The 13,966-nt window shown below is 39.1% G+C and overlaps 1 non-coding gene across 1 annotated transcript; it reads left to right on the top strand.

The window, feature by feature from the left end:
• The first annotated feature begins 13,302 nt into the window (after nucleotides 1-13,302).
• LOC141616636 (small nucleolar RNA R71) lies at nucleotides 13,303-13,409 on the top strand. Its single transcript, XR_012530968.1, has one exon. It is a non-coding gene; the product is annotated as a small nucleolar RNA R71 (small nucleolar RNA).
• The last annotated feature ends 557 nt before the right edge of the window (nucleotides 13,410-13,966 follow it).

The following is a 13,966-nucleotide window of genomic DNA, read 5'->3' on the forward strand; positions in this document are numbered from 1 at the left end:
TGGACTGGATTAGTATGTCAGGGTGCGAGGGAGTATAAGATGTGAATATAAGAGGCATTTTCCAGTAATTAAGCATTAATGTTATGGTTACTTTGGTCGGGTTGTGGTAGTTATGCGAATTGGAAGAAAGTGTCATGAAGGGGGATATTAGTTTAACCTCGTGTGAAAGATGTATTTAATCAAGTGGTAACTTACGTGATCAGGATTGGCTAGTTATATTTGATTATTGGTCTATGATGTGTGTAAGTGATTGTGTGAGGTTCTGAACTCATGAGTAGTGGTATGGAATGATACCCGTAAGGTTGTTGTCTGATGAGTCCATGTAATATGTTGTGTTTTGTGCTCTAATAAGGTCAGATTAAGGTTATCCTAAGTCAGTGTTTATAAGGTTGTATGAGTTGTAATGATTATCGATGTAGTTGTTATGTCTTAGGTTGCGATTCGGGCACGGTACTCCGTGTTGTGATGCGGGTACTTTCGCTCTAGGATACGGATGTTGGTGGCAGTGTGGCGATGCCGTCATAGGGAATGATGGAGGAAATGAAAAGGGTCAGAAACGCATCTTGATATTTTATGTTCTTCTGTTGTTAACATATGGTTGGGGTCGTGTTTTGATGATGTTCCTCTAGCTGCGACTTTCGGCTTGTGGGTGAGAGTAGAGTATAATATGGCAGAGAGTCGATCATGTGGTTGTTGTTGTCATTGTTACGATGGTAATTTGGTGAGTAGATATATTGGTGGCATGTGTTTGAATACTTTTGATCTCGTGTTAGGTGAGGCATTGGTTGACATAGTGGTGGCAAGTAACTAGTGGAATATGTGTTGTAATGAGCTGGAAACTGCAAGTGGTTCATGATCTTATCGGGGCAGTAGAGATGGAGTGTTAGGAATTAGCATCATGTGAGTTATGGACGAGTTCGGCGACAATAGAAAAGGGAATTTGAGGTTCAAGGGACCGTGTATGAAAATTTAAAATCGTGAGTGATGTCGAGGGGATGAGGGCGTGAGTAAAGAGGAATGCAGGATTAGGGTCATGATTGAAGGGTTGAAGCAATGGTTTGGGTGGTGACATTTATGAGTGTGAGTAAATTTGGAGGACGAAGTTCTTTTAAGGGCAGTAGAATGTAACATTTATGTTGGATTTGCTAGTGAGTTGGCGACACTCGAGGATGGAGGATGAGAGTTAAGTGGTGTTGGATGGTAGAGGGGTATGGTTACATGCTTTCTAAGTATGAGTGTTGAACTTTCGGGACGAAGTTCGTTTTAAGGAGGGAAGACTGTAATACTACTCGTTTCTGATAGTCTGGAACTCGGTCGATTAGGGGGTACTCGACCTAGTAAGTCTGTTGGTGGTTTGGGGGAGTTTCTGATCTGGTAAAACTCGATCGGGTAAAGAGTTACTCGGCCGAGTTGGTTATGAGGTCGGTCGAGTTGATTTTCAGGGAAGGCGATTTCGGATTAGAATGATTAGAGTGATTAGGGATATATATAAATACTATCCGTCACTTTAATTTCTCATTTATCACAGTTAAAACATTTAAAAAACCCCTAATCACACACTAATCATCTCTAGCAAGGATTCGGTTCCGGATTTGTCATCTCGTCTTTTTCTAGTCTCGTTTTGTAAGTGTTTTGATCATTTGATTATTATTATTTTAAATGTTTTAACCCTAATTTTAGTTATGTAGATCATGATTTTGATTGATTAATTGTTAATTGTTAGGCGGAGATTTCGTAGAGGAGCGATTCTAGCTTCCATTGTTGCCTGTTGATTGCAGATTCGTTAATAAGGTAGCGTTTCCTTATTAAGTTGACTGTGTAATTAAGTATAAGATGGTGTGACTGTTTTACTGGCATGATTACTATTATTGTGGAGGTTGTTATTTTGGTTTGCCATGTTTATATTGGTATTGTGAGTTTGGTTGCTTGGTGTATTTGTGGTTTGCCAGATGCACCCTCGCCTGAGATGAGTCATCATCGGGAATGGCTTCACGCCCTTGATTCGCCCCTTGTGGTTCCCATCACAAGGTGGATGTGCACATTAATGGACATGGGTTTTTGGCTTTTGGTGTTGAACGGGGCTTAGGTGGTAAGGCTGCGGTCTCCACTGGCGGTGTGGATTACCTGTTGCGATGGGTAATCTGGCAGGACTACACTTTTCAGTGTGTAGTCAGTTATTGGTGATGAATTGGAGGTTGGAGGATGTGAATTGTTGATTTGAATGCTTGTTGTTGTTTTCTTATCTTGGTTATTCTGTGAACTGGCCTCGTTTATCTTTTACAAAACTGTGGTGATCAATTCAGGAATGGTGAGCAGTTGATTAGCCGGTACTTCTATGGATAGCTCGCGGGATCTAGCTAGGATGGAGTCATCACTTGTTTTGGAGTCTTTAGTCTTCCGCTGACAGTCGTTATAGTTTTGGATATTTTGGTTTGGCCACTTGTAGTGTGTTTGGTTTCGGTCTTCGGTTGTATACATTTAAACATTTTAACTTTAAATTATGTTCTTTTATGGTCACATGTGATATACTTTACCTCGGACAACCGATATGGTAGCATCCCCATATGCTAGGGTGGTCTTGGTAAGGCACCTTGATGTGTGGTGGTGTTACAGTAAGTTGAGATCTATCCTCTTTCAATAAGTATGAACCCTAATTTTTGGGAGTTTTGGTTTGGGTAATTAATTAGTAATTAGTGTATGTAATATGGGTAATTAGTGGGTAATAATAAGGGGCTTTGTATTGTATAATAGTGTATAATGTATTGTGATACTATTATATGATTTGTATAGGAATAAGACGGTCTTGCGAGACAGAATGACATAGGATTTGAGTAGCTTATGGAGTATGCTAAAAGGTAGGTTAATCCTACTCGGTTTCAATATGTTTGGATGGTCATATGAGTCGTATTTGAGTGGTCATTGCATTATAACATGTTTGTGCGAATTTATATGTCACTAGAAATGGATTATAACATGATATTGGTTACGACGACTTGATGAGTCGGAATATTGATGAACTGGCATTCATATCATATTTGGGACCGTGCATCATGATGAGTCGGTAATTGGCATGTTATGTGGTATCTTACATTATTGTGTTTGTCTCGTATATCAGGGGACGTGGTGGAATATGTTTGGTTACTTGTTGTAGAGGAGACGTAAGACGGTTGTGAGACCGTCTTACGCTTGGTTCGCCTCTTGGAGCTTCCCCACTATTAAGTGCTTATTTTACATGTTATTTGTAGCAAATTTAGGCTTACTTTGACTATCCTTGGCATGATTTTAGGTTAGCTATGCATGGTTTTGTCATGTTTCGATATATACTACGCTTTGGTATGTTTCATGTTTATTTCAGGTCAAAACGAGCTATCCTTGGCAAGGAACCTACGGTAGAAGTGATGAGGAAAGAGTTCCCGGACATAGGAATGAAGGATAAAGGCTTGGATGTCATGACCATTGAAGATTGACGTGTTTAATGAAGCGAAGAAGACTCGACTTGTTCTCCCGTGCGGGGTGATATTAGCCCCGGGAGGGAAAAAATACACCTGAAGCACGAATTGGACATAGTCCTTCTCCCGAGGGGAGCGGTTAGGCCCCCGGTAGGGAGCGCCGCGTACCATAGTTCCGAGTTTTGGACTTTCCAAAATGAGTTTGGTTTTAGGTTAATAATAAAAGGCTATTATTTAGAAAAAAAAAAAGGATATTGAGTTTTTCACGTTATTTTTTGAAAGAAATGTAGATCTTTATACATACTAACATACTCATATATTTCTTAATTAATTTGTCATAAAATTAAATGTGGATTTTATGCATGCAAACAATATGATAAAATAGAGGAGAAATCATGTTCTTACATTGGTGATTTCGGTTTTATTGGGCACAAAAGAAATCTCCTTTTCTTTTGTTCTTGAGCTTTCCTAAGATGGAAGAACAAGATCCAAGTGTAGGATCTCTCCTTAGGATTAATACCCAAAGCTAATCCTTAATATAATTAATATTACATGAACTAGTATAATATTAATTAGAAGAAAATTGAACCAAAAATATTTATAAACACTTAAAGATTTCGGTTTATAGAGAGAAGAAGAGGAGGATTTTTATTCTCTCTAGAAATTGTATTTTGGATGAGTGTTAGAATGAAATGTAATACAACACATTTTGTATATTATTAGGTAAAAATATATGAAAAACCATGATGGTTTTGCCTTCTCAAAACCGGGTGGAAGGGGCTTTTTGGGTGAGCCAATGCATGCAAGTGTTGTTCTTTACAATACACAATAGGCTTGCATGGCTAAATAATAGGTAATCATTGTGTTGCCATTAACTTAATCAAACACAATTTTGCCTATTTCTTCCCCTAAATTTCGGCACACATGGATAACAAGTAATCCATTTTATTTTTTGTCAATTGTCAATATGTCACATGTCACATAAATTTGTTATGTATTTTTAACATATTAAAAATCAACGTATTATCAAAAATACGTCACATACAAAAATCGACTTAGTAATATCATAATTACTTGTACCAAAAATTTTACCAATTTATAAATCACAACAGATTGTATTTATAATAATTCATTCAAATTTAATTGTTACATTAAACAATTATTTCATCCGAGTAATGATACGATTCAATTACTCAGACCGTATCTCATATAATCATATTTTAATTTGATACGTAAATTACTTCCAAAATCGTCCGTCAATTTTCAAACAATTTAATTAACTCGTAACGTTATACGATTAATTAAATAATCAATTAAGAGTGTTGCCCTATAGGTATGACCTAGGGGGTCAACTGATCACCACCGTCGCACGTGATCGAGGCCATTTCGTGTTCACAATTAAGTATATGTGTTCGTTGGTCAATGGTCGATACAAAACACAATTTATACTTCACAAACAACTCTACAATTAGTAAAGAGGCAAGTAAAGGTCGGATCCCAAGGGACGGGTATTGAAATGAGAATTCTATTGTAACTAGTAGTGTCTAGGGGGTGTCACAAATTGGGTTGATGTAGAAGGTTACTAAACTAAAATAGCAATGAAAATAAACTAGCAAGATGAATAAAATAAGGGGTGTACACAATTGATTAAAGGCACTAGGGTGTCATGGGATCATAGGGGAATCATGGGATATGATCATACAAACATGTTCTCAAATTATAAGCAAGCAATTATTGTTGTGATGGATTGAGTTGGGTTATATCTTACAATCCTAGGAAAGTTTGGGTCCCGGAGCCGAATCGATTAGATTGTACAACACCTACAAGTCGACTTAATCTTTCCTACTCAACACATGCATGGTCTAACAAGACTCGAGTTGGGTTATGTCTTACAAGTCAAGTTGAAAGGATAAAAGATGATAGTAAATGCAAGGATTCATAGGCTTAGCATTTCATCAAATATAACATGTGCATGTATTAAGATCAAAACAAGCAAGCAAATAGGATATGAAAGCATATTGATTTAAGCATGAATCATCCCCCATGTTGGTTTCCCCTAATCACCCATTAAACCCTAGCTAAGAGACTACTCACTCATTATCATATTGATCATGCTAGAAAGGTTGTCAATCATACTAACATAATGAAACATGATGAATAAATGAAAGTAATTAACAATAATTAAAAAGGGATTAAGAGATTATACCTACTAATGATTCCAATAATAAAGCAAGAATAATAGAAGTACTTGAATCCTAGATTGAGAGGTTGTCAATCTCCCAATAATAACCCAAATAATCTTCAATTACCCAAAATAAAGGAAGAACAAGAGAGAGATTAAAGAACTAAAACTTGGATTAAAACTTGATTAATACTTGATTACAATATTGAAGAGAGATTTGATTGATATTAACTACACTAATTATTGATAAGAAGAACATGCTCCTCTAATTAGACTAATGGGGTATTTATAGTGAAAATTAGGGAGGATGCATTAGGGTTAACTAAGGGCTAAACTAGTAATTACACTTTTAAGTTGAGCAAGGAGACTCCGGTATTTCTCGAGAGAAGGGCTTCTCTTTTCGTAGCTTGAAGAATGAAAATCGTGCTGTACTGAAATCCGTGCGGATCGGAGTCGGGACGGCCGGATCTGGGCTGAGGAATCCGAGCGGATCCTTGGGCAAGACGCTGGGATTTTTGAGGGGGAATCCGAGCGGATTCCAATGTGGGACGCTCGGATTGGGCTGGACGGACGGGCGGATTTGGTACAATCCGTTCGGATTGTTGGTCAGCGTCAATTCTTCTTCTTTTCTTCCCTTTTCTTCATAAATTCCTTGGGGATTTCCTCGGGGACTCAAGGATCCTTTTCTCAACATTGCTCTTCTACTATGATATGTACAAAGGCCTTCTAGTCTTGTCTCTCCTTGATGCTTGGTCATTGAATACAATCAATTTAGCTTCGTTTTGCCATGAAAATGCAAGATTCTTACTCCTTTCCTACCAAGGGATCAAAATCTCAAAGAATATGCAAAACAAAGAACTAAAGATAAGAAATGACCCAAATAGGCACTAAAAAGCATGGAAACGATGGTAATTCGGGGGCTAAATATGCGCCAATTATGGTCACATCAAATATCCCCAAACCGAACCTTTGCTCGTCCCGAGTAAAGAGGTGACAAAGACTAGGACCAATACTAACCTAACCTAATAATAATAGCCGATATGAGACAATTAGCGGGTCTCACTCCGCCCCTTCATTTCACAACAAGACAACCATGAGGTAGGATGCCTTCTTGCAAGGCAAGGTGGGTCTTGCCAAAATGGCGACACATCCAAACATTAAAGCACATAAAATCACATAATGGATGCATCTACAAAAAGAATAGTCACTTTCCTCATCTAAGTGGCGGAAATTATCTACAAGGGAAGCAATTCAAGGGTACACAATCCTTCATAGATGCAATTTGTTCAAACTACTAGGCCTAGAAGGATACCAATAAATCACCTCCAAAAGGTGTCAAGCTAGGGTACCTTTGTCCTCAATCGTTAAATGCTTTTGTCAAGAGTAGACTCCCTATGGTGTTAGAAACACTGGAGGATCGCGGAATTCCCCCTCTTGCCTAGACAAGAGGAAGGGTAAATCCCCTCTCTACCATGCACAAAAATGGATAAGATGGAAAAGGGATCGATAGTATTTGAGTTTCATTTTGGGAGTTTGCTTTCATTGTTGTTTTTCCCCCCAATTTCTTGTGGCATTTGACATTTGAGAACACTTTCTTTGCCATTTCTTTTTGATTTTTGGCATTTCAACACTTGACAACTTTTTGCATTTCTTTTTGAACATTTTCAAAGTCACCCCAATTAGTAACGAGGGTGCCTTGTATTTGAAGCTTTAGGAGTCTATTTTTGCTCCTCTTTTCATTTGATGCATTTTTACAAACTTTCTTTCACTTTTCATTTCTTTGAGCTCAAATTGATTTCTTTTTGTGCCCATTCCCTTTGATGACAAAAATGTGGTAGAACATGGATGAATGATGGAAGTATGCATGGTTTCAAGGGTCACCTTGGAATAAACGGTAGCCAAGGAGTTATCACACCACAAGGTACTCTTGACTAGGCCTTAAACCATGGGTCAAAGGATACTAGCATGACACATCCTAGGGTGTTTTACAAGTATTCTAACAAGCAAAGTCTTAAGAACAAAAAGCATCTACTAGGGCCTATATACACTTGTCAAGCTTCCCAAATAGACGGTTTCGCAAAATTTTTCTAACATGCAAACTACATGCCATGATGCAACTAGCATATACACATCCTAATGCAAATGATTCTACCAACTAATATGACATATAATCTAAATGTAAGTCCTAAGTTCACTTTGTTTTACCGCATCAATCAAAATAAAGCCACATAGTCATTAACATAAAGAGGAAAAAGGAGATTGGAAAGATCATACCATGCGGTCTTCAATATCCTCATGTCTCGGATGTGGCGTAGTCAATCAAAGTGAACAAGGATAAAACAAACACAATATATACAAGACAATATATACAAAGGAAATGAACTTGTTTTTGGTTTTTCAATTTTTTTCAATTTTTTTTTTGATTTTTGAAATTTTTCAATTTTTATGGTTTTTGAATAAAAGTTAAGTGTTAGAATTCCCATCCCCACACTAATATGGGCATTGTCCTCAATGGCCAAAATGATGGAAATTATGCAAAGATGATGCATGATTTCTATACTAAATGCAATTCTACACTAAGCTATACTACATGATGCATGGTTTTTGTTATGACGGAGAGGATAATTTAGATTACCTCCCGTTGTGTATGCATTAACTTCCCCAAACCAAATAAGACACTATTGCTAATGTCAAAGTATTGGGGTAGTTCATGCACACACTATGCTATGCATGAAACTAGATTGTCATTTTGGATTTTACAAAAATGGGAACAATAAAGTAAGAACACCTCAATGGTACCGAGGTGTGAGTCCTTTGATGTTGCTAGGACTAAACTAACAATGATCAAAATGAAATAAAATACAAAGAGATATAGACAAACCATGGGAGTGTAGGAGTCTCCAAGGCTAGTCTTCCATCATGCTATCATCATCATCACTTCCCTCATGAGAAGTGGTCACATTGCCACTTTTCTTGGCACTTTCTTCATCACTTTCTTCATTATCTTGCTCATCATCATCTTCACCATCTCTTTCTCCATCTCCACTTGCTTCTTCCTCAATATTATCATCAATCTCTTCACCATTTCCAACAACCTCATTGTCTTCCACCACGTCCCTAGATGCACCCGGAAACAAGGCTTCTTTATCCGCCCAACTAGGCAAAGGACAAGATGGATCAAGGAGTCCTTGCCTAGCTAAATGTAAGAGGGGAGGATATTGAGCCAAATATGCATTCTTCCGATCTTCATAAGCTTGCTTGTGCATTGCTTGCATAAGAAGAGTGACATAGTGTTTCCCAATTTCAACTCCTTGCGGTTTGAACTCTTCATACACAAAGGGGTAAGGCGGTATAACAATGGAAGAGGAGGGGGTTTCATGATCACCCTTTTGTTGTTGAATGATGTACTCGGCTTCTTCGGATAGGGGAAGTAAATAGTTGGTCCGGTGGATACTTAGACGACAAATCTTCGCGGGTAAAGTGAATGATCGAGCCTCACTAGTAAGCCACCCATACTTGGTGTCAAGGGGATTGTGAGCAACCCACTTGAACTTGTTAATCATGATAGACATATCAATAAGATGGCCACCTTACTTAGCCTTGTACTTGCTATCCTTATTGAAATTAGGATCAAAGTGCTTGGCGAGGACCGTGACTAGGCCGCCATTAACAATAACGGTTGTACCCTTCTTCCCACTATCAACATGGAGCCATCTATCAACCAATAGCCTCAAAGAATTGTAAGGCTTGGTATGAATTCTTCCAATATTCAAAGCCGATTCAAGGAGAATAAAATCAAGTCTTGTGAAATGATTGGTGTCTTTCCTAGCAATTATGGTATTTCCCACAACTTTGTGCCATACTCTTATGCCCGGATGATGGACCAAAAGAGCACGACAAGCATGAAAATCATCAAATTTCTTCCCGGAGATTGCCTCCCAAAGAGGCTCGGGGTCATACTTCCCATATTGCTTATGATATTTCTTTTCATCGCTAAGACCCAAAATTTCTCCCAATTCCGAAAAGGTAATGCGTCTACTAGTGTTAGCTAGACGAAACTCAAGATTTTCCCTATTCTCAACTTTTGTCACTTTTAAAGAACTTAAGAATTCCAAGACAAGGGAGGGGTATGTTACTTCCTTTGTTTCAAACAATTTCTTCAAACCCATGGCATTGAAAAAGGCTTTTGTTTGTTCAAGAACACCCAATTTCTCCAAAGCATCTTTACATATGAATTTGGTGGATTGAATTGATTTCATAGCAAACTTGGCAAATGTCTTTCTATGGGTATCGGAAATAAAAGTTACCTCCGGATAATGCAAGAGTTGATCGATTACCGGAGTAGAAGGTGATGCTCCCATAGAAGTTTGTTGTTGTTGTTGTTGCACTTCTAAGTTTGGTGTTGCTACCACCATTGCCAAAGCTTTCTTTGTTTGGAGAGCTTTTTGCCTTAGAGAGAGAGCCTTTGCCTTTGGTGCCTTTGTTGCACCCTTTGTCCTTGCCATTTGATGAACTAACCAAGAAAAGAATCAAAAATCTTCAATTTGTAGAATGCCCAAATCGATTTGAAGGTGAAAGGCTTTGCCTTTATGAAATCAAAAATCGACTCAAAGGTTGAAGATTTTGTTCTTGGTTTTGATTTTTATTGAAGATGGAGTGATTGATTTGTTGTTTGAAGGATGGTTTGATTTGATTTTGGTAGATTTTGTTGAGGGTTTTTGTTTTTGTGATGGAGAGGATGAGGGTTTTGATGTTTAGGGTAGTGTTTGTGAGTGAATGAATGAATGAATGAAGGTGGGGTGGGTTATAAAGAAGTCGACAATTTCAAAACGCAGGGACAATCCGTGCGGATTGGGCGCAATCCGTGCGGATTCTGCAGCTTCAAAATTTTCAAAATCCCGCCTAGAGACGGGCGGATTCTGGGGAATCCGCTCGGATTCTTTTTGAGGGACGGGCGGATTTTGTGCAGGACGGACGGATTTCAGTCCAGAGATTTTTCTTTGTTTTCTTCAGCTTCAAGACGGGCGTCTTGTATAAAAAGACGGACGGATTACGTGAGACGGGCGTCTTTCCGTAAATCCGCTCGGATTCTTCAACAGTCAAGAAATTTGCAATTTCAGCTCAGCCCAGGACGGGCGTCTTCTCAGCAGGACGCTCGGATTTGCTGCAGACGGGCGGATTCTCAGGAATCCGCTCGGATTCTTCTCTGTTGTACACGTGTTCAGCTCCACCCGTGCACAAACGCAATCTCTTATCATTCTTTCTTTCTTTCTTTCAAATCTTGTGTTCTTCATTGTGGGGGCACTACTAAGGCATGAATAGCCTAGGCAATTGTCATCCCCACACTAAGGCAAAGCACTACACATCAATTAAAATTGTTAATCCCTCCCTCACTTCTCTCTTTTCATGACAATTATTTTGATCAAAGTAAATAAAATCCAAAAATGACAAAAAATGCAATACAAAAATTGAAATGTAAGTTAGGGAGTTAGAAATATTTACAAGTGGTGGTTTAGGGAGGACTCCACCAAACTCTCATTCTTGATGAGATGTCAAGGGGGCATGTTCAAGGTGTTGTTGATGTTGCTCAACACCTTGAAGAAGTAATCAAAAGCTTGTTCATTGTTATGGTAGAGGTCCTCAATAGACCGTGCCCCTTGTTGTTGATCATGATCGATGGCATGCCCAATGTAGGGATTTAAGATCCCTTCAAATTCGTCGTCCCAAAGACCACAAACTTCATTGAGTTGATCATTGAAAATCTCTTGCTTAGATGGAGACAATTCTCCCAATTTCTTCTCTTGGCCAATGAGGCCATCCCCTTCTTCCTTGGTTGATTTTGATGAGCTTTGCAAGCTCTCCTTGTCACAATTCACTTGCTCTTTGAATGGAGCATCTTCAATTTTCTTCCTCCATTGGAGTTCCGGTTTCTTCCTTTCATCTTTCCGGCTATAATGATCAATCATGAAACATGGCTCATGCAAACGAGGAGCTCTCATGGTCTTGTCAAGATTAAAAGTTATGCTTTCATCTCCCACTTCTAGAGTGATCTCTCCATGTTTCACATCAATCACCGCACCCGCGGTGTGTAGGAAAGGTCTTCCTAAGATGATTGGAATGTTGGAATCTTCCTCCATATCAACAATGACAAATTCCACCGGGATGAAAAACTTTTCAATTCGCACGAGGACATCTTCCCATATCCCTAATGGTGTCTTCGTCGATCTATCGGCCATTTGAAGAGTGATATTGGTGCATTTAAGCTCTCCCATTCCCAACCTTTTACTCACCGAGTACGGCATGACACTCACACTAGCCCCTAGATCACATAAGGCTTTGTTGATCGTCGTGTCGCCAATGGTACACGGTATTGAGAAGCTTCCCGGGTCCTTTAACTTTGGAGGTGAACTCCCTTGAAGTATTGCACTACTCACCTTAGTGAAGGCGATAGTCTCAAGTTTCCGGATCGACTTCTTCTTTGTGAGGATATCTTTCATGTACTTTGCATAGGCCGGTACGTGATTGATTAATTCCGTGAAAGGAATTGAGACTTCTAAGTTCTTCACAATTTCCATGAACTTTCCAAGTTGATCATCAAATTTGGGCTTGGCTTGACGACTTGGAAAAGGAAGTCTAATCACAATGGGCTCCTTTTCTTTGGCCTTGTCTTCATTTTTCTTTGAACTTTCTTCTTTTGATGATTCCCCTTCTTTGGGGCTTTGCACCACAACTTCATTCTCACTAGCTTTCACAACTTCATCCTCAACTTGCTTCTTCGGTGCCTCATATCTTGTACCACTTCTCAAGTGAATGGCACTAACCGTTTCATGTCTAGGGGGATTACTTTGAGGTGGTAATTGCCCCTTTTGTCTTTGTGAGCTTGAAGATGCTAGTTGAGTCAATTGTGTTTCCAACATCTTGGTGTGAGCTAGAATGTTGTTGATGGTGGTGTCCTTTGCTTGCCTATCTTTTTGCATTTGAGTGAAAAATTCTTGTTGATTCTTTTGCATTTGGAGGACCGCTTTTTGGACATCAAAACCTTGGTCATTTTGGTGATTGTATGGATTTTGATTTTGGTAACCTTGGTTTTGATTGTAAAAGGGTCTTTGATTTTGATTTCTCATGGGTGGTGGAGTGTATGTTGTTTGAGGGTTTTGAACATTTTGGCTTTTGTATGAGAGATTTGGATGGAACTTGGTGTTTTCATTGTAAAAATTTGAATAAGGGGTACCACTTTTGTAAGCTTGGAAAGCATTAACTTGTTCATTTGTTCCCCTACATTCACTTGGGTCATGACCCAAAGTTCCACAATTCTCACATATCCCACTTGGGATTGATGAGGATGCCGTCATGGCATTGACATGATGCTTTGATGTTTTTGAGTTTTCCTCAAGTCTAGCCATAGCTTGTTCAAACTTCAAGTTGATTGTGTCAATGTGAGCACTAAGTTGAGCACCCAATTGAGTAACGGAGTCCACTTCATGCTTTCCTCCTCTAGTAGCCTTGCGAGGCCTACTATATTGTGAATTATGGACCGCCATTTCCTCAATCTTGTTCCATGTTTGATTGTCATCAACTTCGGTGAACATTCCATTTGATCCCATATTGAGAATGTTCCTTGAATCTTCATATAAACCATTCCAAAATTGTTGCACTAAAAACCATTCGCTAAGTCCATGGTGAGGACATGAGCGACAAATACCTTTGAACCGCTCCCAAGCTTCATACAATGATTCTTCATCCCTTTGCTTAAAACCCGTAATTTGAGCTCTTAGCATGTTAGTCTTTTCCGGTGGGTAGAATTTTTGTAGAAAGCTAGAGCCAACTTCTTCCAAGAATCTATTCCAAGGGTGGCCTTATCAAGGCCCTTCAACCATTGCTTTGCGGTGCCGATTAACGAAAAAGGAAATAAGACCCATCTTATTTGGTCTTGAGTCACGCCTGTTTGAGAGATAGCATCACAATAATCGCAAAAGGTTTCCATATGAGAATGAGGGTCCTCACTAGGCATTCCCCCGAATTGGCTCCTCTCAACTAGTTGGATGAAGGCGGACTTGGCAATAAAATTACCGGTGAGATGTTGCGGTGTAGGAGTACCATTTGGTAGATTCTCCTCGGTGGGTATAGAGTGTGACGAGAATTTAGGCATTGTAGGTGGATTTTGTGTGGTATTGTTTAATGGGTTCTCTTCTCCTTCTATTGCGAAAGGATTGACAAACTCACTAGTGGGTTGAACAACTTCACCAACACCTCCCAAATTCCTCCTAACAAGTCTCCTATTATTCGTCAAGGTTCTTTCGATTTCACGGTCAAAAGGTAACAAATCTCTTTGTAA

This window comes from Silene latifolia, chromosome 11 (genome assembly GCF_048544455.1).
Source record: "Silene latifolia isolate original U9 population chromosome 11, ASM4854445v1, whole genome shotgun sequence".
In the NCBI taxonomy this organism is placed as follows: domain Eukaryota; kingdom Viridiplantae; phylum Streptophyta; class Magnoliopsida; order Caryophyllales; family Caryophyllaceae; genus Silene; species Silene latifolia.